Genomic DNA, 7577 nt, shown 5'->3' with positions numbered 1-7577 from the left:
GGGAACTGTGATGTGTGTGACTATTATTGGACTTTTCTCTATCCCATTGTTGTTGTGGAGAAGTTTTCAATCGGTTAGAAGCCGGCTTTACGCTCAAAGAGAAAAACAGCTTGCTCTAAAGCTTTCTACACTGATTGAAGAAAAATGTGAGCTACTTGACAAACTTAGCCTTGTGGAGAAACAGTGAGATGCAGCCTGTGGACAGCTGGACATCTCCAAGTGTAAACTGGAGGAAGTACTCCTGCTGGAAACGGAGCTGCTAGAAGAGAAATGCAAGCATTATACACAAGTTGAATTGAATGTGGAAATGTCAAAAACCACACAGACCCTAGAAGATGAACTAAAATCTCTCACACTCAAGCAGCCAAAACAACCTTAAGCACATTTCGAGTCAGTGAAGCGAATCTTAAGGGCTCAACAGCACAGGCTCGGAGTGGAAATATCCAGCTGGAGGAAAGCTGCAAACAGCTGCTCCAAGAAGCTGCAGTGTGGAAGGAACAAGTGAGTCACCTTAATAAACACAAAGTAACACTTGAGGAGCCTGCGACATCTGCAGCACGAATTCTAAAAGACAAAGACGATCACCTCAGGTGGCTAACTGAAGGCATTCAAAAGCTGAAAGTCTGGGCCTTTATTCTGGAAGAACACGGAACACATGACGGTGACTTGGACACAGCGACGAACCCTAGCCCAGGAAATCCTGCTCACTTAGATACTCAGACCAAAGGAGCTCTGCAGCACCTGATGTTCGCTGTGACGTTAAATGCATCTTTAAAATCCCTGGTACGAGAAAGAGACCAAGTTTACACTGAGCTGCGTGAAGTCGAGAGAGCGAGCAAAGACCTGACAGAACGCATTAAAAATGTCCAGAGCGAACAAGTCATTTTACAGTCTCAACATGCACTGTTCGAAATTGAGAAGGAGAAGCTTCGGCACACAACTACAATCATTCCTGAAGTGTTTGAAGAAGGACTGAAATTCTACAGGAAATTAATGGTCGAGGATCACCGCCAGCAAGACGCAGAGGAGAAACTTCCCAAAGTAAAAGAAAACATCAGCCGCAAGACTGCACAGCTGCAGACCTATAAAAAGGGAGCCAGAGAGCTCGAAGAAAAACTGGAGAGAACCAAACTTAATCACCAAAGGGAGATTATTTCCTACGAGAAGAAAGCTCACTTTAACTGGCTGGAGGCCCGGGATGCTGAAGAACATCTGCAGTATCTTAGGCAAGTCAACGCCAACAGCAGACAAAAGGTAATGGAAATGGAGTTTGAACTGAAATGTTTAGAAGACCAAATGCATTTGGGGTTTCAAATGCAGCATGCGGCAGGGAGCATTTTCCACGTGGTCCCTCACCAGTGGCTCAACCTTCATGTGAAAGGAGAGTGTTCCTCTCTCCTGTTGTGTTGGAAGGTCCACTCAGACCTCCACCTTTGCTTCAGCAGGGAGGAGGAAAAGACTCAAGAAGCCCCGATAATCCACTGGAGCATCACACTGGCAAGGAAAGAGGGGACTCGAGCTGTGATGGGTTGACTGGCCACCATGGAGCACCTCCTGAGAATGGGTCCCTGTGTCCCCCACGCAAACAGGAGGAAAGGGTGATGGTCCCTCCGTCAGGACAACCACTTACTGACCCAGCTCCTCCTGCACACAATTCAAATGTGCCTGTTGAAAGCAAGGCAGTGGGCCCTGGTTTTGTTCCTCCACTCAGAGGTCCCTTGCACCCAGTGGATGCAAAAACCATGTATAGAGCTCAAGACTTTTTTCCACCAGAAGCTAGTTTCCCAAACCATCCAAAAAGCCCATGTCTGGGAAAAGAGCCTGATTTTCCTGCTCCACCTCCTCCAGGGGATGTGTGTGGAGCCCCTGAAGATAGCGCTCCAGCAGGGGAGGTTTTCCCACATGATGAAGAAAGCAATTTCGTTAGTGGAGGGGAGTCAATTCCTCCACCTGCCGCAGAAAATTTCACTGGACATCGTGAAGACAACTCCCTCCCTGGGAACACGTTCCCAGAGGAGCCCGGCTGCTCCTTTACTAGTGCCGGGAATGCCATTCCTCCTCCTCCTCCTCGAGGAAACACGCGTGGGTCTCCTGAAACTAAGTTTCCATCAGAGGCTGTGTCCCCAAATTCTCCGGGGATCCATCCCAGCGGAAGTGGGCCTCCTTTCCTCCTTGCTCCACCAGGAACCATAGCCCGAGCCGGGAATGTCATTCCTCCTCCTCCTCGAGGAAACACGCGTGGGTCTCCTGAAACTAAGTTTCCATCAGAGGCTGTGTCCCCAAATTCTCTGGGGATCCATCCCAGCGGAAGGGGGCCTCCTTTCCTCCTTGCTCCACCAGGAACCATAGCCCGAGCTCCTGAAGCTTCTTCACGATCAGAAGCTGGATTCCCAAAGTCTCTGTGGAACAAGTTTCTAAGAAGGGGGTCCCCTTTTCTCCTTCCTCCACCAGGAACCATGGCTGGAGCTCCTGAGGCAGCCTTCCCGCCAGGGGATGTAGTCACCAAGTCTCTGTGGAGCCAGCTCTTAAGAAGGGGGCCTCCTTTTCTTCTGCCTCCACCAGGTACTATGGCTGGAGCTTGTCACCCTTCTTTTCTGTTCCCCAAGCACGCATAGCACCAGCTCAGGAGACAGGGCCTCCCTTTCCTGCGTTCTTCCCAGGAAAAGGGTCTGGGATACCTTGGTTTTATTTTTCAGCAGGGGATTTCCCTGGCCCAGCACATCCTCCCCTCCCAGTGAGAAATGTCTGTTGACTGAGTGGTTTCCCCAGTTCTTGCCCCCAAGAGCTGGATGTCCCCACTGTACCCACATTGTCAAAGTGGAAGTGAATAGTCTGCAGGTCGATTCCACCTTGAAATGATCCTGCTACTGAACTTTAAAACCAGGAGAAGAAACCTGGCAACATTAGGATCTTCTTCCAAAGTCCTTCGGACTGCTCTCTTGTTTTCAAGATTAATAGAACTATTATTCTCATGATAGTATTGTATAGATGATTTAACTGTGAATCCTATTATTTTATTTCCATTTATTTTATTTAGGTGGTATTTTTATTTTCATATAATTCTCATGATAGTATTGTATAGATGATTTAACTGTGAATCCTATTATTTCCATTTATTTTATTTAGGTGGTATATTTTATTTTCATTTAAATCTAGATAGTATAAACATTTTAGTTTTATTATTTAATCTATTATTACATAAATAGCAACTGGAGTTTGATGTATGTAACTTGCGCTGGGGATATTTTAACCCCAGCAGCTTTGCCTTCGTGCCAAGTATTGTATTTACTATAATCGAAGACCAGAGAGGAGGGAAGATCTCCTTTGAAAATATTTTTGACTTGTGTCTCAGTTGCAGTTTAAATTACTACTGCTTTTAGTCATTACTCTTTACCTCAAAAAAAGTTTAAAAAAACCCTTCACCTCAAAATAAAACCTAATGGAATTATAATTGTCAAGATGCTATTTCATACATTTATGATTTAAATACAAATCTTTTTGCATATGATGAAGCAAATGAGTATGAATGAAGTCATGATACTGTAAATGCTTTCTAAAAATATGACTCTGTTTACTTCAATTCTATTTTATTTTCATTTAATTCAGAAAGTATAACTATTTCAATTTACTTGTTTAATCCACTCTTGCAGAAATAAATAATTGGAGTTTTATGGATGTAATCTTGCAGTGTGGATACTTTAAACTCCAAAGTCTGTACCTTTATTCCAAAAAATGTGTTTACTGTATTGTAGACCAATGTGGAAGTGATGTCTCTTTTTAAGGTATTTTGACCCTCTCTCATTTTCAGTTTAAATTAACTACAGCTACTTGGTCATTATACTTTATGTGAAATTGACGCTTAACTGAATTATAACACACGATTATATAATGTAATAAATATAATAAATATTTCATTCATTAAGTCTTTATTTTTAATATTAATTTCAATATTTAAATATTAAATACACATCATATTATATAATTATATTAATAACATTGTGTATGAATAATATTATATTACAATATTATATTAATAATATAATAGTATATCGATAATATAATAGTAATAATATTATAGATATACTATTATTAACATAATAGTATATCGATAATATAATATTAATATTATCGATATACTATAATGTAATAGTATATCGATAATATAATATTACTATTGTATTATCGATATACTATTATTTATAATATGATAATATTAGTATTATAATATTATTAATATTAATATAATATAATAATTAATAGTATAGCATACTATTATATTAATAATATAAAATTATACATAATATAATGATATAATATAATATTAATGTAATATAATAATCTCAATAATATTATCATAAAAGTATAATAATACGTTAATATATATTATCATCATATGTATTATATTATATTATTATATATAGTATATTAATATTATAATCGTAATGTTATAATATTAATGTATTATAATTATATTATTATAATAGTGTCATAATATATTAATATTATATAATATATTATTACATGTATTCTAGTAGTATAATATATTAATATAATATATTATTATATGTATTATAATATTATATTATAATGTATACGATTCTATTAATATTATTATTAATAATATATTTATTAATACTATTAATAAATATATCTGTTAATATTTATTAATGATATTATATTATTAATAAAATCATATACATTATAATATAATGTTATTATATAATAATATAATGTATTATAATATAATATAATATAATGAATTAATATTATTAATATTATATTAATATTTAAATATGATTTTTAATATTTAATTAATAAATGCAATATAATTTAATACATTATATAATATATATGATGCGATTTTATTCATGTGATACATTTTATTTTCATTTATTCTAGATAGTATAACTCTTCTCATTTGATTATTTCATCCACTACACAAAGAAATTGGAGTTTTCTGTATGCAATCTTGCAGCAGGGTATTTTAAATCTAAATGCTTTGTCTTTATTCCAGAAAATGCATTTACTCTAATTGTAGACAAATGTGAAAATAAAACTCTGCTTTCAAATTACTTTTGACTTTTTTCTCATTTTCAGTTTACATTACTGCTCTTATTTAGGCATTACACTTTACCTGAAATTGAGGCTTAGTAGAATAATAATTTTTAGGATGGCATTTTATAAATACATGATTTAAATATGAACCTTATCATTTTATTTTCACTATCTTATTTAGATAGTGCATTTTAATTTCATTTTATTTCCAGAGAGTTTATTTTAATTTGATTATTTAAAGCACAATTACATAGCAAATAATTGGCATTTTATGTACATAATCTTGCAGTGGGGCTCTTTCAAACTCCAAAGGCTGTGTCTTTATGCCAAGAAATGCATTCACTATAATTGTAGACCAATGAGAAAGTAGCTTTATGCTTAATTGAGTAACTTTAAATTGAATTAAAAGATAAAGTGCATAGAGATCATTCAAGGTGATCATTAATTAATTCAGAAACAAACTCTGGATCATAAAACAAGACTCACTACATTTAGAAGGAAAGAATACAATTAGAAAGAAATAGCTTCACTGGAGAGTTTTACTATGCTTTTTTTTTTGGTATTCATGTTTTATTTTTCAAATTAAAAAAATTATTTTGTTGTGCTGGGTAGGGGTAAATGATGGTCCTTACAAAGGTTCTTATAACACATGAAATACATCAGACTTGAGTTCTCCCCCTCGTCCCCTTTGAGGAATAGTTTCAACTGCCATCTTTGTTCCATTTATGTTCATGTGTCCACAGTATTTGCACCATATTCACCTCTATCCCCTTTCCCCACCTCTCCTTCCACCTTCTAGTGGTTTCAACCCCCTCCACCCACTGAAAGGACCTGTTCCTCCCTCCTTTTTCTGATTTTGCAAAAGAAAAGAAAAATAAATGACATTTTTGCTTATTTAAAATAGCTATACAGGGAATTTCCTGTGCACTTCCATGTATATATGTATTATAGGTCAATTTGCTTCATTTCCTCTTTCAATTTTAGTCCCTTTCTTATGGTTGTTTCAACCAGTTTAAAAATTCTATATTCATTCTGGTATAGAGAGTGTATCAAGCACATTCCCCTCAGCTTCCTTCTTGTGTACTCCCTGGCTCCTGTGTGATGCATTACTTTTCATTACTGCTACACTTGTGTCAGGTCTATATTCCACATTTGAGAGAAAACATGAGGCTTTTCACCTTCTGAACCTGGCTACCTTTACTTACCATGATGTTCTCCAGCTGGGCGCAGGAGGCTCAGACCTGTATCCTCACAGGAGGCAGAGAGCAGGAGGATCGAGGTTCAAAGCACACCTGGAGAAATAGTTCCTGTCTCGAAAAACCCATCACAAAAAATGGTGCTGGAGTGGCTCAAGGTATAGGTCCTGAGTTCAAACCTCAGTACCCCAACCCCTCTTCCCCACATAAAAAAGCTCGCTCTTTTTGCAAAACAGCAGGTGTAGCATAGTATTTCTTGGATTTTTGGGGTTTTTTTTCTTTTTCTTATTGCTGGTGTTTGAACTCAGGCTTGGTAGGCAGGTGTCCTACCACTTGAGCCACTCCAGCAGTCCAGTAACGGCCTCTACGTGAGTCAGACAGTAAGTCCTTGGTCAGTATCAAAATCAAGTGTCATGGACTGGAGACTTGGCTCAAGTGGTAGAGCTCTGCTTAGCAAGTGGGAAGCCTGGAGTTCAAATCCCAATACTGCCAAAAAAAAAAGGACGCATGTCATTTCAAGTAAGATCCATCACAAGTTTCTTGGAACAAAAATACTAATGGGGTCTAGAGTTAATGAAGAGCTTTGGCACACTGTGAACCCCTTCTTGCAATAGTGCTTTAGGATGGGGTCTTATTTTGATTTAGAGACAAGGTATGATTGTGTCCAATGGTGATCTAATAGGGAAGTACATCTGCATTCATGTTTCAGTTCTGCCACTAAGTAATGATGAATCAGTGAGTAAATAACTTAAATCAGTACGTTTTCCAATGTGTACACCCATGCTTTAGTGTTGTGTGAACATCTCTATCTTCAGGACAAATGAGACCACCCATTACCCAGGAGGCTGAGCTCAGGAGAATTGCCTTTTCGGATGTTGGCTGCATCCTTCGCATATGTGAGTGCAGCCCTCTGGAGAGGTGCACCTCACAGCCCTGAGGGTCTGGATGGCTTCCCTCCAGTTAGTGACATAGTGACTCTAACCACGGCGTGCCACCTTGCACAGCAAGACCAATGGCAACAGTGAAAGCTTCTTTCTTCCAGAAACCTCTTTGTAAAACCCCAATGGCTGTGTCTTCATGCCAAGAAATGGATTTACTATAATTGTAGGCCAAGTGTGAAAGTAAGTTCTCTTTTGAATATAGTTTTGATTTCGGTCTCATTTTCAGTTTATATTACTACTCTTACTTAGTCATTACACTTTACCTCAAAACACACACACACACACACACACACACAAAAAGAAACAAAACACTTTACCTCAAATTGAAGCTTAATAGAATTATAATTGTCCAGATGGCGTTAGATAAATTTATGATTTAAATATG

At 37.3% G+C, this 7577-nt stretch overlaps 1 non-coding gene across 1 annotated transcript; it reads left to right on the top strand.

Annotated features, from left to right (window-relative positions):
* Positions 1 to 3500: 3500 nt before the first annotated feature.
* On the top strand, positions 3501 to 3564 carry LOC141422236 (small nucleolar RNA Z39). The gene has a single exon (XR_012446837.1). It is a non-coding gene; the product is annotated as a small nucleolar RNA Z39 (small nucleolar RNA).
* Positions 3565 to 7577: the final 4013 nt, after the last annotated feature.

Source organism: Castor canadensis, chromosome 3, assembly GCF_047511655.1.
Source record: "Castor canadensis chromosome 3, mCasCan1.hap1v2, whole genome shotgun sequence".
Classification (NCBI taxonomy): Eukaryota; Metazoa; Chordata; class Mammalia; order Rodentia; family Castoridae; genus Castor; species Castor canadensis.
This window is presented reverse-complemented; position numbering and strand designations above follow the sequence as displayed.